The 20,906-nt window shown below is 52.2% G+C and overlaps 17 non-coding genes across 17 annotated transcripts; 9 read left to right on the top strand and 8 right to left on the bottom strand.

Annotated features, from left to right (window-relative positions):
• The first annotated feature begins 594 nt into the window (after positions 1-594).
• trnaa-agc (transfer RNA alanine (anticodon AGC)) lies at positions 595-667 on the top strand. The gene has a single exon. It is a non-coding gene; the product is annotated as a tRNA-Ala (tRNA).
• Positions 668-947: 280 nt separating this feature from the next.
• trnam-cau (transfer RNA methionine (anticodon CAU)) lies at positions 948-1,020 on the bottom strand. Its single transcript has one exon. It is a non-coding gene; the product is annotated as a tRNA-Met (tRNA).
• Positions 1,021-3,112: 2,092 nt separating this feature from the next.
• On the top strand, positions 3,113-3,185 carry trnaa-agc (transfer RNA alanine (anticodon AGC)). Its single transcript has one exon. It is a non-coding gene; the product is annotated as a tRNA-Ala (tRNA).
• A 280-nt stretch (positions 3,186-3,465) lies between these two features.
• trnam-cau (transfer RNA methionine (anticodon CAU)) lies at positions 3,466-3,538 on the bottom strand. Its single transcript has one exon. It is a non-coding gene; the product is annotated as a tRNA-Met (tRNA).
• A 2,092-nt stretch (positions 3,539-5,630) lies between these two features.
• trnaa-agc (transfer RNA alanine (anticodon AGC)) lies at positions 5,631-5,703 on the top strand. The gene has a single exon. It is a non-coding gene; the product is annotated as a tRNA-Ala (tRNA).
• A 280-nt stretch (positions 5,704-5,983) lies between these two features.
• Positions 5,984-6,056, bottom strand: trnam-cau (transfer RNA methionine (anticodon CAU)). Its single transcript has one exon. It is a non-coding gene; the product is annotated as a tRNA-Met (tRNA).
• Positions 6,057-8,148: 2,092 nt separating this feature from the next.
• Positions 8,149-8,221, top strand: trnaa-agc (transfer RNA alanine (anticodon AGC)). Its single transcript has one exon. It is a non-coding gene; the product is annotated as a tRNA-Ala (tRNA).
• A 280-nt stretch (positions 8,222-8,501) lies between these two features.
• trnam-cau (transfer RNA methionine (anticodon CAU)) lies at positions 8,502-8,574 on the bottom strand. The gene has a single exon. It is a non-coding gene; the product is annotated as a tRNA-Met (tRNA).
• A 2,092-nt stretch (positions 8,575-10,666) lies between these two features.
• Positions 10,667-10,739, top strand: trnaa-agc (transfer RNA alanine (anticodon AGC)). The gene has a single exon. It is a non-coding gene; the product is annotated as a tRNA-Ala (tRNA).
• A 280-nt stretch (positions 10,740-11,019) lies between these two features.
• trnam-cau (transfer RNA methionine (anticodon CAU)) lies at positions 11,020-11,092 on the bottom strand. The gene has a single exon. It is a non-coding gene; the product is annotated as a tRNA-Met (tRNA).
• Positions 11,093-13,184: 2,092 nt separating this feature from the next.
• On the top strand, positions 13,185-13,257 carry trnaa-agc (transfer RNA alanine (anticodon AGC)). The gene has a single exon. It is a non-coding gene; the product is annotated as a tRNA-Ala (tRNA).
• A 280-nt stretch (positions 13,258-13,537) lies between these two features.
• Positions 13,538-13,610, bottom strand: trnam-cau (transfer RNA methionine (anticodon CAU)). The gene has a single exon. It is a non-coding gene; the product is annotated as a tRNA-Met (tRNA).
• Positions 13,611-15,702: 2,092 nt separating this feature from the next.
• Positions 15,703-15,775, top strand: trnaa-agc (transfer RNA alanine (anticodon AGC)). The gene has a single exon. It is a non-coding gene; the product is annotated as a tRNA-Ala (tRNA).
• A 280-nt stretch (positions 15,776-16,055) lies between these two features.
• On the bottom strand, positions 16,056-16,128 carry trnam-cau (transfer RNA methionine (anticodon CAU)). The gene has a single exon. It is a non-coding gene; the product is annotated as a tRNA-Met (tRNA).
• A 2,092-nt stretch (positions 16,129-18,220) lies between these two features.
• Positions 18,221-18,293, top strand: trnaa-agc (transfer RNA alanine (anticodon AGC)). Its single transcript has one exon. It is a non-coding gene; the product is annotated as a tRNA-Ala (tRNA).
• Positions 18,294-18,573: 280 nt separating this feature from the next.
• On the bottom strand, positions 18,574-18,646 carry trnam-cau (transfer RNA methionine (anticodon CAU)). The gene has a single exon. It is a non-coding gene; the product is annotated as a tRNA-Met (tRNA).
• A 2,092-nt stretch (positions 18,647-20,738) lies between these two features.
• trnaa-agc (transfer RNA alanine (anticodon AGC)) lies at positions 20,739-20,811 on the top strand. The gene has a single exon. It is a non-coding gene; the product is annotated as a tRNA-Ala (tRNA).
• The last annotated feature ends 95 nt before the right edge of the window (positions 20,812-20,906 follow it).

Here is a 20,906-nt window from a genome sequence, read left to right as displayed (position 1 = left end):
CTGCTTCAGACGAGTGGCGGTTGCTATTTGCATCTCGGCCTGCTTGGCGTGTATCTGAAAGCAGCACTTTGCGGAACCTGACCGCATGGCTGCAGCTCACGAGGATGAAGGAGAAGGCCTCTTTTTTTGTCTGGTAACAGCCCCCAGTGTTCTCTTTCTCCAAAATACACCTTCTTCTTCTTCAGAGAATTCTGCCTGTTGGTGTGCTGTGACGTCTGCAGTTGCAAACCACGAGCAGCAGGGAGCCCTCTGGAGGAACACAACATCCACGCAGTCAGTCAGCACTCACTTGAAAGTGTCGCAAGTCTCCAATCAGTCAGACAGCGCTCTCGAGTGCTACCTCACACTTGTTGTGACTGCTCGTGCCGATCGGTTCCTTTGGATTCTGGAATCTCAGAGCGTCTCGCTGGCGATTCTTTCGGCGGCACCGTGTTTTCCAGAAGACTTCGCGCACGTGCTGCTGCTGCTCGGATGTGCCGATAGTCGCATCGCGTTGTTCGGCTGAATACAGCGTACAATCTCGAGAGGAAATCGCCTGCTGCTCTCAGCTCATCGTTCCGAAGCACCATGGGGCTGAGGTGAGCACCTAGCATAGGGGAATTAGCTCAAATGGTAGAGCGCTCGCTTAGCATGCGAGAGGTAGTGGGATCGATGCCCACATTCTCCACAATGCTTTTCCTGGGGACACGTTTGGGACGCAAGCAGTGTGACCTCGCGTGAACCCTGCATGTGGCTCCAGTCTTTGCTGCTGCACAGATGGCACGATGGTGAGTTTACAAAATGCTGCGCAGAACAAAAAGTTGAGCACGTGTGGCCCAGATGTTAAACCTTGCAGCAGCGCGTTTGCTCTGGTGTGGTCAGCTCAAATCAGGCGTGAAGCCGTCCAAAGCAAATATTCTTGCCCGCGGAGAGAAAGAAAACACGCACGGTGGCAAAGGCCACAGTCTTGCCTTCTCTGAGGATTGAACTCAGGACCTTCAGATTATGAGACTGACGCGCTGCCTACTGCGCTAAGAAGGCCAGCCGACAGCCGAGTGGCATACCGGGTGCCCAAATAGGCCGGTTTTCAAGGTGCTGCGAGCCACAGAACAAGCCTTGTCAGAAAGCTGCAGCTCAAGTGAGGCCAGGATATCGGCTTTCAATCCACAATCACGCACGTCGCCCGTTACATGCTGGGCTCCGGCCCGTGCAGAGACACGGCCCACTCGCGGTGCCGCAGAGCCGTGGCGTCAGGAGGTCGGCAAAGCCCGGTATGTCTTGCTCTTGGCAGCCAACATTCGGCCTCTTTGTCTCGATGGCTCCGCTACTGGAGAGCCACGCCACAGCGCACTAAGATCCTTTGCTCAGCAAGAAGGGAGGTGCTTCCGTTTACCAAAGAGCCTAAGAAAATGAGGGTTTGGTTAAGAAAAAGAAGGAAGCACATGTCAGGTATAGACAGGATAGATCGAGTGAATCCTTACCAGAGTATAAAGACAGTCGGGAAATCAGGAGGGCAAAAAGGGGACCTGAGATAGCTTTGGCAGATAGAGTTAAGGAAAATCCAAAGGGTTTTTACAAATACATTATAAGGACAAAAGGGTGACTAGGGAGAGAATAGGGCCCCTCAATGATCAGCACAGCGGCCTTTGTGTCGAGCCGCAGGAGAGGTGGGGGGTGGGGGGGGCTGGGCGATACTAAACGAGTAGTTTGCATCAGTGTTTACTGTGGAAAAGGATAGAATGTAGGGAGAAGTATAGAATATAGGGAAATGGATGGTGACATCTTGTAAATTGTCCACATTGCAGGGGAGGAATGCTGGATGCCTTGAAACGCATACAAGTGGATAAATGCCCAGGACCTGAGCAGGTCTGTGGGAAGCTAGGGAAGTGATTGCTGGGCCCCTTGCTGAGATATTTATATCATTGATATAAAATCATGAGGCGTATAGATAGGATAAATAGACAAAGTCTTTTCCCTGGGGTGCGGGAGACCAGCACGAGAGGGCAGAGGTTTAGGGTGAGAGGGAAAAGATATGAAAGAGAACTAAGGGGCACCTTTTTCACACAGAGGGTGGTACGTGTATGGAATGAGCTGCCAGAGGAAGTGGCGGAGGCTAGTACAATTGCAACATTTAAAAGGCATCTGGATGGCTATATAAATAGGAAGGGTTTGGAGGGATATGGCCCGGGTGCCGGCAGGTACGACTAGATTGGGATGGGATATCTGGTCGGAACGGTCCGACCGAAGGGTCTCTTTCCGTGATGTACATCTCTATGACTCTATGACTCCTTCCAAGCAAAGTTTTCCCGCGAAGCAGCGCTCTAAACTGCTCGATGACAACTTACTATGTCAATGTCCGGACGAAGGAGCCTTCCATTCCTGTCGGAAAACTGGCTGTGGACTTCTCTTCGTTTCTTCTTCTTGAAATTTGGCCTGCACGGGGTGTGCCACTTCCACAGTTGCACAAGTTGAACAGCAACGCATCCGAGCAGGTCAGCACTAAGGAAAGGCCCTACCGGTCAGACAGGGCTCGCGGGTGCTGCTTCAGACGAGTGGCGGTTGCTATTTGCATCTCGGCCTGCTTGGCGTGTATCTGAAAGCAGCACTTTGCGGAACCTGACCGCATGGCTGCAGCTCACGAGGATGAAGGAGAAGGCCTCTTTTTTTGTCTGGTAACAGCCCCCAGTGTTCTCTTTCTCCAAAATACACCTTCTTCTTCTTCAGAGAATTCTGCCTGTTGGTGTGCTGTGACGTCTGCAGTTGCAAACCACGAGCAGCAGGGAGCCCTCTGGAGGAACACAACATCCACGCAGTCAGTCAGCACTCACTTGAAAGTGTCGCAAGTCTCCAATCAGTCAGACAGCGCTCTCGAGTGCTACCTCACACTTGTTGTGACTGCTCGTGCCGATCGGTTCCTTTGGATTCTGGAATCTCAGAGCGTCTCGCTGGCGATTCTTTCGGCGGCACCGTGTTTTCCAGAAGACTTCGCGCACGTGCTGCTGCTGCTCGGATGTGCCGATAGTCGCATCGCGTTGTTCGGCTGAATACAGCGTACAATCTCGAGAGGAAATCGCCTGCTGCTCTCAGCTCATCGTTCCGAAGCACCATGGGGCTGAGGTGAGCACCTAGCATAGGGGAATTAGCTCAAATGGTAGAGCGCTCGCTTAGCATGCGAGAGGTAGTGGGATCGATGCCCACATTCTCCACAATGCTTTTCCTGGGGACACGTTTGGGACGCAAGCAGTGTGACCTCGCGTGAACCCTGCATGTGGCTCCAGTCTTTGCTGCTGCACAGATGGCACGATGGTGAGTTTACAAAATGCTGCGCAGAACAAAAAGTTGAGCACGTGTCGCCCAGATGTTAAACCTTGCAGCAGCGCGTTTGCTCTGGTGTGGTCAGCTCAAATCAGGCGTGAAGCCGTCCAAAGCAAATATTCTTGCCCGCGGAGAGAAAGAAAACACGCACGGTGGCAAAGGCCACACTCTTGCCTTCTCTGAGGATTGAACTCAGGACCTTCAGATTATGAGACTGACGCGCTGCCTACTGCGCTAAGAAGGCCAGCCGACAGCCGAGGGGCATACCGGGTGCCCAAATAGGCCGGTTTTCAAGGTGCTGCGAGCCACAGAACAAGCCTTGTCAGAAAGCTGCAGCTCAAGTGAGGCCAGGATATCGGCTTTCAATCCACAATCACGCACGTCGCCCGTTACATGCTGGGCTCCGGCCCGTGCAGAGACACGGCCCACTCGCGGTGCCGCAGAGCCGTGGCGTCAGGAGGTCGGCAAAGCCCGGTATGTCTTGCTCTTGGCAGCCAACATTCGGCCTCTTTGTCTCGATGGCTCCGCTACTGGAGAGCCACGCCACAGCGCACTAAGATCCTTTGCTCAGCAAGAAGGGAGGTGCTTCCGTTTACCAAAGAGCCTAAGAAAATGAGGGTTTGGTTAAGAAAAAGAAGGAAGCACATGTCAGGTATAGACAGGATAGATCGAGTGAATCCTTACCAGAGTATAAAGACAGTCGGGAAATCAGGAGGGCAAAAAGGGGACCTGAGATAGCTTTGGCAGATAGAGTTAAGGAAAATCCAAAGGGTTTTTACAAATACATTATAAGGACAAAAGGGTGACTAGGGAGAGAATAGGGCCCCTCAATGATCAGCACAGCGGCCTTTGTGTCGAGCCGCAGGAGAGGTGGGGGGTGGGGGGGGCTGGGCGATACTAAACGAGTAGTTTGCATCAGTGTTTACTGTGGAAAAGGATAGAATGTAGGGAGAAGTATAGAATATAGGGAAATGGATGGTGACATCTTGTAAATTGTCCACATTGCAGGGGAGGAATGCTGGATGCCTTGAAACGCATACAAGTGGATAAATGCCCAGGACCTGAGCAGGTCTGTGGGAAGCTAGGGAAGTGATTGCTGGGCCCCTTGCTGAGATATTTATATCATTGATATAAAATCATGAGGCGTATAGATAGGATAAATAGACAAAGTCTTTTCCCTGGGGTGCGGGAGACCAGCACGAGAGGGCAGAGGTTTAGGGTGAGAGGGAAAAGATATGAAAGAGAACTAAGGGGCACCTTTTTCACACAGAGGGTGGTACGTGTATGGAATGAGCTGCCAGAGGAAGTGGCGGAGGCTAGTACAATTGCAACATTTAAAAGGCATCTGGATGGCTATATAAATAGGAAGGGTTTGGAGGGATATGGCCCGGGTGCCGGCAGGTACGACTAGATTGGGATGGGATATCTGGTCGGAACGGTCCGACCGAAGGGTCTCTTTCCGTGATGTACATCTCTATGACTCTATGACTCCTTCCAAGCAAAGTTTTCCCGCGAAGCAGCGCTCTAAACTGCTCGATGACAACTTACTATGTCAATGTCCGGACGAAGGAGCCTTCCATTCCTGTCGGAAAACTGGCTGTGGACTTCTCTTCGTTTCTTCTTCTTGAAATTTGGCCTGCACGGGGTGTGCCACTTCCACAGTTGCACAAGTTGAACAGCAACGCATCCGAGCAGGTCAGCACTAAGGAAAGGCCCTACCGGTCAGACAGGGCTCGCGGGTGCTGCTTCAGACGAGTGGCGGTTGCTATTTGCATCTCGGCCTGCTTGGCGTGTATCTGAAAGCAGCACTTTGCGGAACCTGACCGCATGGCTGCAGCTCACGAGGATGAAGGAGAAGGCCTCTTTTTTTGTCTGGTAACAGCCCCCAGTGTTCTCTTTCTCCAAAATACACCTTCTTCTTCTTCAGAGAATTCTGCCTGTTGGTGTGCTGTGACGTCTGCAGTTGCAAACCACGAGCAGCAGGGAGCCCTCTGGAGGAACACAACATCCACGCAGTCAGTCAGCACTCACTTGAAAGTGTCGCAAGTCTCCAATCAGTCAGACAGCGCTCTCGAGTGCTACCTCACACTTGTTGTGACTGCTCGTGCCGATCGGTTCCTTTGGATTCTGGAATCTCAGAGCGTCTCGCTGGCGATTCTTTCGGCGGCACCGTGTTTTCCAGAAGACTTCGCGCACGTGCTGCTGCTGCTCGGATGTGCCGATAGTCGCATCGCGTTGTTCGGCTGAATACAGCGTACAATCTCGAGAGGAAATCGCCTGCTGCTCTCAGCTCATCGTTCCGAAGCACCATGGGGCTGAGGTGAGCACCTAGCATAGGGGAATTAGCTCAAATGGTAGAGCGCTCGCTTAGCATGCGAGAGGTAGTGGGATCGATGCCCACATTCTCCACAATGCTTTTCCTGGGGACACGTTTGGGACGCAAGCAGTGTGACCTCGCGTGAACCCTGCATGTGGCTCCAGTCTTTGCTGCTGCACAGATGGCACGATGGTGAGTTTACAAAATGCTGCGCAGAACAAAAAGTTGAGCACGTGTCGCCCAGATGTTAAACCTTGCAGCAGCGCGTTTGCTCTGGTGTGGTCAGCTCAAATCAGGCGTGAAGCCGTCCAAAGCAAATATTCTTGCCCGCGGAGAGAAAGAAAACACGCACGGTGGCAAAGGCCACACTCTTGCCTTCTCTGAGGATTGAACTCAGGACCTTCAGATTATGAGACTGACGCACTGCCTACTGCGCTAAGAAGGCCAGCCGACAGCCGAGGGGCATACCGGGTGCCCAAATAGGCCGGTTTTCAAGGTGCTGCGAGCCACAGAACAAGCCTTGTCAGAAAGCTGCAGCTCAAGTGAGGCCAGGATATCGGCTTTCAATCCACAATCACGCACGTCGCCCGTTACATGCTGGGCTCCGGCCCGTGCAGAGACACGGCCCACTCGCGGTGCCGCAGAGCCGTGGCGTCAGGAGGTCGGCAAAGCCCGGTATGTCTTGCTCTTGGCAGCCAACATTCGGCCTCTTTGTCTCGATGGCTCCGCTACTGGAGAGCCACGCCACAGCGCACTAAGATCCTTTGCTCAGCAAGAAGGGAGGTGCTTCCGTTTACCAAAGAGCCTAAGAAAATGAGGGTTTGGTTAAGAAAAAGAAGGAAGCACATGTCAGGTATAGACAGGATAGATCGAGTGAATCCTTACCAGAGTATAAAGACAGTCGGGAAATCAGGAGGGCAAAAAGGGGACCTGAGATAGCTTTGGCAGATAGAGTTAAGGAAAATCCAAAGGGTTTTTACAAACACATTATAAGGACAAAAGGGTGACTAGGGAGAGAATAGGGCCCCTCAATGATCAGCACAGCGGCCTTTGTGTCGAGCCGCAGGAGAGGTGGGGGGTGGGGGGTGCTGGGCGATACTAAACGAGTAGTTTGCATCAGTGTTTACTGTGGAAAAGGATAGAATGTAGGGAGAAGTATAGAATATAGGGAAATGGATGGTGACATCTTGTAAATTGTCCACATTGCAGGGGAGGAATGCTGGATGCCTTGAAACGCATACAAGTGGATAAATGCCCAGGACCTGAGCAGGTCTGTGGGAAGCTAGGGAAGTGATTGCTGGGCCCCTTGCTGAGATATTTATATCATTGATATAAAATCATGAGGCGTATAGATAGGATAAATAGACAAAGTCTTTTCCCTGGGGTGCGGGAGACCAGCACGAGAGGGCAGAGGTTTAGGGTGAGAGGGAAAAGATATGAAAGAGAACTAAGGGGCACCTTTTTCACACAGAGGGTGGTACGTGTATGGAATGAGCTGCCAGAGGAAGTGGCGGAGGCTAGTACAATTGCAACATTTAAAAGGCATCTGGATGGCTATATAAATAGGAAGGGTTTGGAGGGATATGGCCCGGGTGCCGGCAGGTACGACTAGATTGGGATGGGATATCTGGTCGGAACGGTCCGACCGAAGGGTCTCTTTCCGTGATGTACATCTCTATGACTCTATGACTCCTTCCAAGCAAAGTTTTCCCGCGAAGCAGCGCTCTAAACTGCTCGATGACAACTTACTATGTCAATGTCCGGACGAAGGAGCCTTCCATTCCTGTCGGAAAACTGGCTGTGGACTTCTCTTCATTTCTTCTTCTTGAAATTTGGCCTGCACGGGGTGTGCCACTTCCACAGTTGCACAAGTTGAACAGCAACGCATCCGAGCAGGTCAGCACTAAGGAAAGGCCCTACCGGTCAGACAGGGCTCGCGGGTGCTGCTTCAGACGAGTGGCGGTTGCTATTTGCATCTCGGCCTGCTTGGCGTGTATCTGAAAGCAGCACTTTGCGGAACCTGACCGCATGGCTGCAGCTCACGAGGATGAAGGAGAAGGCCTCTTTTTTTGTCTGGTAACAGCCCCCAGTGTTCTCTTTCTCCAAAATACACCTTCTTCTTCTTCAGAGAATTCTGCCTGTTGGTGTGCTGTGACGTCTGCAGTTGCAAACCACGAGCAGCAGGGCGCCCTCTGGAGGAACACAACATCCACGCAGTCAGTCAGCACTCACTTGAAAGTGTCGCAAGTCTCCAATCAGTCAGACAGCGCTCTCGAGTGCTACCTCACACTTGTTGTGACTGCTCGTGCCGATCGGTTCCTTTGGATTCTGGAATCTCAGAGCGTCTCGCTGGCGATTCTTTCGGCGGCACCGTGTTTTCCAGAAGACTTCGCGCACGTGCTGCTGCTGCTCGGATGTGCCGATAGTCGCATCGCGTTGTTCGGCTGAATACAGCGTACAATCTCGAGAGGAAATCGCCTGCTGCTCTCAGCTCATCGTTCCGAAGCACCATGGGGCTGAGGTGAGCACCTAGCATAGGGGAATTAGCTCAAATGGTAGAGCGCTCGCTTAGCATGCGAGAGGTAGTGGGATCGATGCCCACATTCTCCACAATGCTTTTCCTGGGGACACGTTTGGGACGCAAGCAGTGTGACCTCGCGTGAACCCTGCATGTGGCTCCAGTCTTTGCTGCTGCACAGATGGCACGATGGTGAGTTTACAAAATGCTGCGCAGAACAAAAAGTTGAGCACGTGTCGCCCAGATGTTAAACCTTGCAGCAGCGCGTTTGCTCTGGTGTGGTCAGCTCAAATCAGGCGTGAAGCCGTCCAAAGCAAATATTCTTGCCCGCGGAGAGAAAGAAAACACGCACGGTGGCAAAGGCCACAGTCTTGCCTTCTCTGAGGATTGAACTCAGGACCTTCAGATTATGAGACTGACGCGCTGCCTACTGCGCTAAGAAGGCCAGCCGACAGCCGAGTGGCATACCGGGTGCCCAAATAGGCCGGTTTTCAAGGTGCTGCGAGCCACAGAACAAGCCTTGTCAGAAAGCTGCAGCTCAAGTGAGGCCAGGATATCGGCTTTCAATCCACAATCACGCACGTCGCCCGTTACATGCTGGACTCCGGCCCGTGCAGAGACACGGCCCACTCGCGGTGCCGCAGAGCCGTGGCGTCAGGAGGTCGGCAAAGCCCGGTATGTCTTGCTCTTGGCAGCCAACATTCGGCCTCTTTGTCTCGATGGCTCCGCTACTGGAGAGCCACGCCACAGCGCACTAAGATCCTTTGCTCAGCAAGAAGGGAGGTGCTTCCGTTTACCAAAGAGCCTAAGAAAATGAGGGTTTGGTTAAGAAAAAGAAGGAAGCACATGTCAGGTATAGACAGGATAGATCGAGTGAATCCTTACCAGAGTATAAAGACAGTCGGGAAATCAGGAGGGCAAAAAGGGGACCTGAGATAGCTTTGGCAGATAGAGTTAAGGAAAATCCAAAGGGTTTTTACAAATACATTATAAGGACAAAAGGGTGACTAGGGAGAGAATAGGGCCCCTCAATGATCAGCACAGCGGCCTTTGTGTCGAGCCGCAGGAGAGGTGGGGGGTGGGGGGGGCTGGGCGATACTAAACGAGTAGTTTGCATCAGTGTTTACTGTGGAAAAGGATAGAATGTAGGGAGAAGTATAGAATATAGGGAAATGGATGGTGACATCTTGTAAATTGTCCACATTGCAGGGGAGGAATGCTGGATGCCTTGAAACGCATACAAGTGGATAAATGCCCAGGACCTGAGCAGGTCTGTGGGAAGCTAGGGAAGTGATTGCTGGGCCCCTTGCTGAGATATTTATATCATTGATATAAAATCATGAGGCGTATAGATAGGATAAATAGACAAAGTCTTTTCCCTGGGGTGCGGGAGACCAGCACGAGAGGGCAGAGGTTTAGGGTGAGAGGGAAAAGATATGAAAGAGAACTAAGGGGCACCTTTTTCACACAGAGGGTGGTACGTGTATGGAATGAGCTGCCAGAGGAAGTGGCGGAGGCTAGTACAATTGCAACATTTAAAAGGCATCTGGATGGCTATATAAATAGGAAGGGTTTGGAGGGATATGGCCCGGGTGCCGGCAGGTACGACTAGATTGGGATGGGATATCTGGTCGGAACGGTCCGACCGAAGGGTCTCTTTCCGTGATGTACATCTCTATGACTCTATGACTCCTTCCAAGCAAAGTTTTCCCGCGAAGCAGCGCTCTAAACTGCTCGATGACAACTTACTATGTCAATGTCCGGACGAAGGAGCCTTCCATTCCTGTCGGAAAACTGGCTGTGGACTTCTCTTCGTTTCTTCTTCTTGAAATTTGGCCTGCACGGGGTGTGCCACTTCCACAGTTGCACAAGTTGAACAGCAACGCATCCGAGCAGGTCAGCACTAAGGAAAGGCCCTACCGGTCAGACAGGGCTCGCGGGTGCTGCTTCAGACGAGTGGCGGTTGCTATTTGCATCTCGGCCTGCTTGGCGTGTATCTGAAAGCAGCACTTTGCGGAACCTGACCGCATGGCTGCAGCTCACGAGGATGAAGGAGAAGGCCTCTTTTTTTGTCTGGTAACAGCCCCCAGTGTTCTCTTTCTCCAAAATACACCTTCTTCTTCTTCAGAGAATTCTGCCTGTTGGTGTGCTGTGACGTCTGCAGTTGCAAACCACGAGCAGCAGGGAGCCCTCTGGAGGAACACAACATCCACGCAGTCAGTCAGCACTCACTTGAAAGTGTCGCAAGTCTCCAATCAGTCAGACAGCGCTCTCGAGTGCTACCTCACACTTGTTGTGACTGCTCGTGCCGATCGGTTCCTTTGGATTCTGGAATCTCAGAGCGTCTCGCTGGCGATTCTTTCGGCGGCACCGTGTTTTCCAGAAGACTTCGCGCACGTGCTGCTGCTGCTCGGATGTGCCGATAGTCGCATCGCGTTGTTCGGCTGAATACAGCGTACAATCTCGAGAGGAAATCGCCTGCTGCTCTCAGCTCATCGTTCCGAAGCACCATGGGGCTGAGGTGAGCACCTAGCATAGGGGAATTAGCTCAAATGGTAGAGCGCTCGCTTAGCATGCGAGAGGTAGTGGGATCGATGCCCACATTCTCCACAATGCTTTTCCTGGGGACACGTTTGGGACGCAAGCAGTGTGACCTCGCGTGAACCCTGCATGTGGCTCCAGTCTTTGCTGCTGCACAGATGGCACGATGGTGAGTTTACAAAATGCTGCGCAGAACAAAAAGTTGAGCACGTGTCGCCCAGATGTTAAACCTTGCAGCAGCGCGTTTGCTCTGGTGTGGTCAGCTCAAATCAGGCGTGAAGCCGTCCAAAGCAAATATTCTTGCCCGCGGAGAGAAAGAAAACACGCACGGTGGCAAAGGCCACACTCTTGCCTTCTCTGAGGATTGAACTCAGGACCTTCAGATTATGAGACTGACGCGCTGCCTACTGCGCTAAGAAGGCCAGCCGACAGCCGAGGGGCATACCGGGTGCCCAAATAGGCCGGTTTTCAAGGTGCTGCGAGCCACAGAACAAGCCTTGTCAGAAAGCTGCAGCTCAAGTGAGGCCAGGATATCGGCTTTCAATCCACAATCACGCACGTCGCCCGTTACATGCTGGGCTCCGGCCCGTGCAGAGACACGGCCCACTCGCGGTGCCGCAGAGCCGTGGCGTCAGGAGGTCGGCAAAGCCCGGTATGTCTTGCTCTTGGCAGCCAACATTCGGCCTCTTTGTCTCGATGGCTCCGCTACTGGAGAGCCACGCCACAGCGCACTAAGATCCTTTGCTCAGCAAGAAGGGAGGTGCTTCCGTTTACCAAAGAGCCTAAGAAAATGAGGGTTTGGTTAAGAAAAAGAAGGAAGCACATGTCAGGTATAGACAGGATAGATCGAGTGAATCCTTACCAGAGTATAAAGACAGTCGGGAAATCAGGAGGGCAAAAAGGGGACCTGAGATAGCTTTGGCAGATAGAGTTAAGGAAAATCCAAAGGGTTTTTACAAATACATTATAAGGACAAAAGGGTGACTAGGGAGAGAATAGGGCCCCTCAATGATCAGCACAGCGGCCTTTGTGTCGAGCCGCAGGAGAGGTGGGGGGTGGGGGGGGCTGGGCGATACTAAACGAGTAGTTTGCATCAGTGTTTACTGTGGAAAAGGATAGAATGTAGGGAGAAGTATAGAATATAGGGAAATGGATGGTGACATCTTGTAAATTGTCCACATTGCAGGGGAGGAATGCTGGATGCCTTGAAACGCATACAAGTGGATAAATGCCCAGGACCTGAGCAGGTCTGTGGGAAGCTAGGGAAGTGATTGCTGGGCCCCTTGCTGAGATATTTATATCATTGATATAAAATCATGAGGCGTATAGATAGGATAAATAGACAAAGTCTTTTCCCTGGGGTGCGGGAGACCAGCACGAGAGGGCAGAGGTTTAGGGTGAGAGGGAAAAGATATGAAAGAGAACTAAGGGGCACCTTTTTCACACAGAGGGTGGTACGTGTATGGAATGAGCTGCCAGAGGAAGTGGCGGAGGCTAGTACAATTGCAACATTTAAAAGGCATCTGGATGGCTATATAAATAGGAAGGGTTTGGAGGGATATGGCCCGGGTGCCGGCAGGTACGACTAGATTGGGATGGGATATCTGGTCGGAACGGTCCGACCGAAGGGTCTCTTTCCGTGATGTACATCTCTATGACTCTATGACTCCTTCCAAGCAAAGTTTTCCCGCGAAGCAGCGCTCTAAACTGCTCGATGACAACTTACTATGTCAATGTCCGGACGAAGGAGCCTTCCATTCCTGTCGGAAAACTGGCTGTGGACTTCTCTTCGTTTCTTCTTCTTGAAATTTGGCCTGCACGGGGTGTGCCACTTCCACAGTTGCACAAGTTGAACAGCAACGCATCCGAGCAGGTCAGCACTAAGGAAAGGCCCTACCGGTCAGACAGGGCTCGCGGGTGCTGCTTCAGACGAGTGGCGGTTGCTATTTGCATCTCGGCCTGCTTGGCGTGTATCTGAAAGCAGCACTTTGCGGAACCTGACCGCATGGCTGCAGCTCACGAGGATGAAGGAGAAGGCCTCTTTTTTTGTCTGGTAACAGCCCCCAGTGTTCTCTTTCTCCAAAATACACCTTCTTCTTCTTCAGAGAATTCTGCCTGTTGGTGTGCTGTGACGTCTGCAGTTGCAAACCACGAGCAGCAGGGAGCCCTCTGGAGGAACACAACATCCACGCAGTCAGTCAGCACTCACTTGAAAGTGTCGCAAGTCTCCAATCAGTCAGACAGCGCTCTCGAGTGCTACCTCACACTTGTTGTGACTGCTCGTGCCGATCGGTTCCTTTGGATTCTGGAATCTCAGAGCGTCTCGCTGGCGATTCTTTCGGCGGCACCGTGTTTTCCAGAAGACTTCGCGCACGTGCTGCTGCTGCTCGGATGTGCCGATAGTCGCATCGCGTTGTTCGGCTGAATACAGCGTACAATCTCGAGAGGAAATCGCCTGCTGCTCTCAGCTCATCGTTCCGAAGCACCATGGGGCTGAGGTGAGCACCTAGCATAGGGGAATTAGCTCAAATGGTAGAGCGCTCGCTTAGCATGCGAGAGGTAGTGGGATCGATGCCCACATTCTCCACAATGCTTTTCCTGGGGACACGTTTGGGACGCAAGCAGTGTGACCTCGCGTGAACCCTGCATGTGGCTCCAGTCTTTGCTGCTGCACAGATGGCACGATGGTGAGTTTACAAAATGCTGCGCAGAACAAAAAGTTGAGCACGTGTCGCCCAGATGTTAAACCTTGCAGCAGCGCGTTTGCTCTGGTGTGGTCAGCTCAAATCAGGCGTGAAGCCGTCCAAAGCAAATATTCTTGCCCGCGGAGAGAAAGAAAACACGCACGGTGGCAAAGGCCACACTCTTGCCTTCTCTGAGGATTGAACTCAGGACCTTCAGATTATGAGACTGACGCGCTGCCTACTGCGCTAAGAAGGCCAGCCGACAGCCGAGGGGCATACCGGGTGCCCAAATAGGCCGGTTTTCAAGGTGCTGCGAGCCACAGAACAAGCCTTGTCAGAAAGCTGCAGCTCAAGTGAGGCCAGGATATCGGCTTTCAATCCACAATCACGCACGTCGCCCGTTACATGCTGGGCTCCGGCCCGTGCAGAGACACGGCCCACTCGCGGTGCCGCAGAGCCGTGGCGTCAGGAGGTCGGCAAAGCCCGGTATGTCTTGCTCTTGGCAGCCAACATTCGGCCTCTTTGTCTCGATGGCTCCGCTACTGGAGAGCCACGCCACAGCGCACTAAGATCCTTTGCTCAGCAAGAAGGGAGGTGCTTCCGTTTACCAAAGAGCCTAAGAAAATGAGGGTTTGGTTAAGAAAAAGAAGGAAGCACATGTCAGGTATAGACAGGATAGATCGAGTGAATCCTTACCAGAGTATAAAGACAGTCGGGAAATCAGGAGGGCAAAAAGGGGACCTGAGATAGCTTTGGCAGATAGAGTTAAGGAAAATCCAAAGGGTTTTTACAAATACATTATAAGGACAAAAGGGTGACTAGGGAGAGAATAGGGCCCCTCAATGATCAGCACAGCGGCCTTTGTGTCGAGCCGCAGGAGAGGTGGGGGGTGGGGGGGGCTGGGCGATACTAAACGAGTAGTTTGCATCAGTGTTTACTGTGGAAAAGGATAGAATGTAGGGAGAAGTATAGAATATAGGGAAATGGATGGTGACATCTTGTAAATTGTCCACATTGCAGGGGAGGAATGCTGGATGCCTTGAAACGCATACAAGTGGATAAATGCCCAGGACCTGAGCAGGTCTGTGGGAAGCTAGGGAAGTGATTGCTGGGCCCCTTGCTGAGATATTTATATCATTGATATAAAATCATGAGGCGTATAGATAGGATAAATAGACAAAGTCTTTTCCCTGGGGTGCGGGAGACCAGCACGAGAGGGCAGAGGTTTAGGGTGAGAGGGAAAAGATATGAAAGAGAACTAAGGGGCACCTTTTTCACACAGAGGGTGGTACGTGTATGGAATGAGCTGCCAGAGGAAGTGGCGGAGGCTAGTACAATTGCAACATTTAAAAGGCATCTGGATGGCTATATAAATAGGAAGGGTTTGGAGGGATATGGCCCGGGTGCCGGCAGGTACGACTAGATTGGGATGGGATATCTGGTCGGAACGGTCCGACCGAAGGGTCTCTTTCCGTGATGTACATCTCTATGACTCTATGACTCCTTCCAAGCAAAGTTTTCCCGCGAAGCAGCGCTCTAAACTGCTCGATGACAACTTACTATGTCAATGTCCGGACGAAGGAGCCTTCCATTCCTGTCGGAAAACTGGCTGTGGACTTCTCTTCGTTTCTTCTTCTTGAAATTTGGCCTGCACGGGGTGTGCCACTTCCACAGTTGCACAAGTTGAACAGCAACGCATCCGAGCAGGTCAGCACTAAGGAAAGGCCCTACCGGTCAGACAGGGCTCGCGGGTGCTGCTTCAGACGAGTGGCGGTTGCTATTTGCATCTCGGCCTGCTTGGCGTGTATCTGAAAGCAGCACTTTGCGGAACCTGACCGCATGGCTGCAGCTCACGAGGATGAAGGAGAAGGCCTCTTTTTTTGTCTGGTAACAGCCCCCAGTGTTCTCTTTCTCCAAAATACACCTTCTTCTTCTTCAGAGAATTCTGCCTGTTGGTGTGCTGTGACGTCTGCAGTTGCAAACCACGAGCAGCAGGGAGCCCTCTGGAGGAACACAACATCCACGCAGTCAGTCAGCACTCACTTGAAAGTGTCGCAAGTCTCCAATCAGTCAGACAGCGCTCTCGAGTGCTACCTCACACTTGTTGTGACTGCTCGTGCCGATCGGTTCCTTTGGATTCTGGAATCTCAGAGCGTCTCGCTGGCGATTCTTTCGGCGGCACCGTGTTTTCCAGAAGACTTCGCGCACGTGCTGCTGCTGCTCGGATGTGCCGATAGTCGCATCGCGTTGTTCGGCTGAATACAGCGTACAATCTCGAGAGGAAATCGCCTGCTGCTCTCAGCTCATCGTTCCGAAGCACCATGGGGCTGAGGTGAGCACCTAGCATAGGGGAATTAGCTCAAATGGTAGAGCGCTCGCTTAGCATGCGAGAGGTAGTGGGATCGATGCCCACATTCTCCACAATGCTTTTCCTGGGGACACGTTTGGGACGCAAGCAGTGTGACCTCGCGTGAACCCTGCATGTGGCTCCAGTCTTTGCTGCTGCACAGATGGCACGATGGTGAGTTTACAAAATGCTGCGCAGAACAAAAAGTTGAGCACGTGTCGCCCAGATGTTAAACCTTGCAGCAGCGCGTTTGCTCTGGTGTGGTCAGCTCAAATCAGGCGTGAAGCCGTCCAAAGCAAATATTCTTGCCCGCGGAGAGAAAGAAAACACGCACGGTGGCAAAGGCCACAGTCTTGCCTTCTCTGAGGATTGAACTCAGGACCTTCAGACTATGAGACTGACGCGCTGCCTACTGCGCTAAGAAGGCCAGCCGACAGCCGAGGGGCATACCGGGTGCCCAAATAGGCCGGTTTTCAAGGTGCTGCGAGCCACAGAACAAGCCTTGTCAGAAAGCTGCAGCTCAAGTGAGGCCAGGATATCGGCTTTCAATCCACAATCACGCACGTCGCCCGTTACATGCTGGGCTCCGGCCCGTGCAGAGACACGGCCCACTCGCGGTGCCGCAGAGCCGTGGCGTCAGGAGGTCGGCAAAGCCCGGTATGTCTTGCTCTTGGCAGCCAACATTCGGCCTCTTTGCCTCGATGGCTCCGCTACTGGAGAGCCACGCCACAGCGCACTAAGATCCTTTGCTCAGCAAGAAGGGAGGTGCTTCCGTTTACCAAAGAGCCTAAGAAAATGAGGGTTTGGTTAAGAAAAAGAAGGAAGCACATGTCAGGTATAGACAGGATAGATCGAGTGAATCCTTACCAGAGTATAAAGACAGTCGGGAAATCAGGAGGGCAAAAAGGGGACCTGAGATAGCTTTGGCAGATAGAGTTAAGGAAAATCCAAAGGGTTTTTACAAATACATTATAAGGACAAAAGGGTGACTAGGGAGAGAATAGGGCCCCTCAATGATCAGCACAGCGGCCTTTGTGTCGAGCCGCAGGAGAGGTGGGGGGTGGGGGGGGCTGGGCGATACTAAACGAGTAGTTTGCATCAGTGTTTACTGTGGAAAAGGATAGAATGTAGGGAGAAGTATAGAATATAGGGAAATGGATGGTGACATCTTGTAAATTGTCCACATTGCAGGGGAGGAATGCTGGATGCCTTGAAACGCATACAAGTGGATAAATGCCCAGGACCTGAGCAGGTCTGTGGGAAGCTAGGGAAGTGATTGCTGGGCCCCTTGCTGAGATATTTATATCATTGATATAAAATCATGAGGCGTATAGATAGGATAAATAGACAAAGTCTTTTCCCTGGGGTGCGGGAGACCAGCACGAGAGGGCAGAGGTTTAGGGTGAGAGGGAAAAGATATGAAAGAGAACTAAGGGGCACCTTTTTCACACAGAGGGTGGTACGTGTATGGAATGAGCTGCCAGAGGAAGTGGCGGAGGCTAGTACAATTGCAACATTTAAAAGGCATCTGGATGGCTATATAAATAGGAAGGGTTTGGAGGGATATGGCCCGGATGCCGGCAGGTACGACTAGATTGGGATGGGATATCTGGTCGGAACGGTCCGACCGAAGGGTCTCTTTCCGTGATGTACATCTCTATGACTCTATGACTCCTTCCAAGCAAAGTTTTCCCGCGAAGCAGCGCTCTAAACTGCTCGATGACAACTTACTATGTCAATGTCCGGACGAAGGAGCCTTCCATTCCTGTCGGAAAACTGGCTGTGGACTTCTCTTCGTTTCTTCTTCTTGAAATTTGGCCTGCACGGGGTGTGCCACTTCCACAGTTGCACAAGTTGAACAGCAACGCATCCGAGCAGGTCAGCACTAAGGAAAGGCCCTACCGGTCAGACAGGGCTCGCGGGTGCTGCTTCAGACGAGTGGCGGTTGCTATTTGCATCTCGGCCTGCTTGGCGTGTATCTGAAAGCAGCACTTTGCGGAACCTGACCGCATGGCTGCAGCTCACGAGGATGAAGGAGAAGGCCTCTTTTTTTGTCTGGTAACAGCCCCCAGTGTTCTCTTTCTCCAAAATACACCTTCTTCTTCTTCAGAGAATTCTGCCTGTTGGTGTGCTGTGACGTCTGCAGTTGCAAACCACGAGCAGCAGGGAGCCCTCTGGAGGAACACAACATCCACGCAGTCAGTCAGCACTCACTTGAAAGTGTCGCAAGTCTCCAATCAGTCAGACAGCGCTCTCGAGTGCTACCTCACACTTGTTGTGACTGCTCGTGCCGATCGGTTCCTTTGGATTCTGGAATCTCAGAGCGTCTCGCTGGCGATTCTTTCGGCGGCACCGTGTTTTCCAGAAGACTTCGCGCACGTGCTGCTGCTGCTCGGATGTGCCGATAGTCGCATCGCGTTGTTCGGCTGAATACAGCGTACAATCTCGAGAGGAAATCGCCTGCTGCTCTCAGCTCATCGTTCCGAAGCACCATGGGGCTGAGGTGAGCACCTAGCATAGGGGAATTAGCTCAAATGGTAGAGCGCTCGCTTAGCATGCGAGAGGTAGTGGGATCGATGCCCACATTCTCCACAATGCTTTTCCTGGGGACACGTTTGGGACGCAAGCAGTGTGACCTCGCGTGAACCCTGCATGTGGCTCCAGTCTTTGCTGCTGCACAGATGGCACGATGGTGAGTTTACAAAATGCTGCGCAGAACAAAAAGTTGAGCACGTGTCGCCCAGATGTTAAACCTTGCAGCAGCGCGTTTGCTCTGGTGTGGTCAGCTCAAATCAGGCGTGAAGCCGTCCAAAGCAAATATTCTTGCCCGCGGAGAGAAAGAAAACACGCACGGTGGCAAAGGCCACAGTCTTGCCTTCTCTGAGGATTGAACTCAGGACCTTCAGACTATGAGACTGACGCGCTGCCTACTGCGCTAAGAAGGCCAGCCGACAGCCGAGGGGCATACCGGGTGCCCAAATAGGCCGGTTTTCAAGGTGCTGCGAGCCACAGAACAAGCCTTGTCAGAAAGCTGCAGCTCAAGTGAGGCCAGGATATCGGCTTTCAATCCACAATCACGCACGTCGCCCGTTACATGCTGGGCTCCGGCCCGTGCAGAGACACGGCCCACTCGCGGTGCCGCAGAGCCGTGGCGTCAGGAGGTCGGCAAAGCCCGGTATGTCTTGCTCTTGGCAGCCAACATTCGGCCTCTTTGCCTCGATGGCTCCGCTACTGGAGAGCCACGCCACAGCGCACTAAGATCCTTTGCTCAGCAAGAAGGGAGGTGCTTCCGTTTACCAAAGAGCCTAAGAAAATGAGGGTTTGGTTAAGAAAAAGAAGGAAGCACATGTCAGGTATAGACAGGATAGATCGAGTGAATCCTTACCAGAGTATAAAGACAGTCGGGAAATCAGGAGGGCAAAAAGGGGACCTGAGATAGCTTTGGCAGATAGAGTTAAGGAAAATCCAAAGGGTTTTTACAAATACATTATAAGGACAAAAGGGTGACTAGGGAGAGAATAGGGCCCCTCAATGATCAGCACAGCGGCCTTTGTGTCGAGCCGCAGGAGAGGTGGGGGGTGGGGGGGGCTGGGCGATACTAAACGAGTAGTTTGCATCAGTGTTTACTGTGGAAAAGGATAGAATGTAGGGAGAAGTATAGAATATAGGGAAATGGATGGTGACATCTTGTAAATTGTCCACATTGCAGGGGAGGAATGCTGGATGCCTTGAAACGCATACAAGTGGATAAATGCCCAGGACCTGAGCAGGTCTGTGGGAAGCTAGGGAAGTGATTGCTGGGCCCCTTGCTGAGATATTTATATCATTGATATAAAATCATGAGGCGTATAGATAGGATAAATAGACAAAGTCTTTTCCCTGGGGTGCGGGAGACCAGCACGAGAGGGCAGAGGTTTAGGGTGAGAGGGAAAAGATATGAAAGAGAACTAAGGGGCACCTTTTTCACACAGAGGGTGGTACGTGTATGGAATGAGCTGCCAGAGGAAGTGGCGGAGGCTAGTACAATTGCAACATTTAAAAGGCATCTGGATGGCTATATAAATAGGAAGGGTTTGGAGGGATATGGCCCGGGTGCCGGCAGGTACGACTAGATTGGGATGGGATATCTGGTCGGAACGGTCCGACCGAAGGGTCTCTTTCCGTGATGTACATCTCTATGACTCTATGACTCCTTCCAAGCAAAGTTTTCCCGCGAAGCAGCGCTCTAAACTGCTCGATGACAACTTACTATGTCAATGTCCGGACGAAGGAGCCTTCCATTCCTGTCGGAAAACTGGCTGTGGACTTCTCTTCGTTTCTTCTTCTTGAAATTTGGCCTGCACGGGGTGTGCCACTTCCACAGTTGCACAAGTTGAACAGCAACGCATCCGAGCAGGTCAGCACTAAGGAAAGGCCCTACCGGTCAGACAGGGCTCGCGGGTGCTGCTTCAGACGAGTGGCGGTTGCTATTTGCATCTCGGCCTGCTTGGCGTGTATCTGAAAGCAGCACTTTGCGGAACCTGACCGCATGGCTGCAGCTCACGAGGATGAAGGAGAAGGCCTCTTTTTTTGTCTGGTAACAGCCCCCAGTGTTCTCTTTCTCCAAAATACACCTTCTTCTTCTTCAGAGAATTCTGCCTGTTGGTGTGCTGTGACGTCTGCAGTTGCAAACCACGAGCAGCAGGGAGCCCTCTGGAGGAACACAACATCCACGCAGTCAGTCAGCACTCACTTGAAAGTGTCGCAAGTCTCCAATCAGTCAGACAGCGCTCTCGAGTGCTACCTCACACTTGTTGTGACTGCTCGTGCCGATCGGTTCCTTTGGATTCTGGAATCTCAGAGCGTCTCGCTGGCGATTCTTTCGGCGGCACCGTGTTTTCCAGAAGACTTCGCGCACGTGCTGCTGCTGCTCGGATGTGCCGATAGTCGCATCGCGTTGTTCGGCTGAATACAGCGTACAATCTCGAGAGGAAATCGCCTGCTGCTCTCAGCTCATCGTTCCGAAGCACCATGGGGCTGAGGTGAGCACCTAGCATAGGGGAATTAGCTCAAATGGTAGAGCGCTCGCTTAGCATGCGAGAGGTAGTGGGATCGATGCCCACATTCTCCACAATGCTTTTCCTGGGGACACGTTTGGGACGCAAGCAGTGTGACCTCGCGTGAACCCTGCATGTGGCTCCAGTCTTTGCTGCTGCACAGATGGCA

The sequence above is a fragment of the Chiloscyllium plagiosum genome, unplaced genomic scaffold (genome assembly GCF_037043375.1).
Source record: "Chiloscyllium plagiosum isolate Xiang-an unplaced genomic scaffold, Cpla_swu_hap1 HiC_scaffold_4, whole genome shotgun sequence".
Classification (NCBI taxonomy): Eukaryota; Metazoa; Chordata; class Chondrichthyes; order Orectolobiformes; family Hemiscylliidae; genus Chiloscyllium; species Chiloscyllium plagiosum.
Note: the sequence above shows the minus strand (reverse complement) of the source record. Positions and strands in the feature narration are given on the sequence as shown.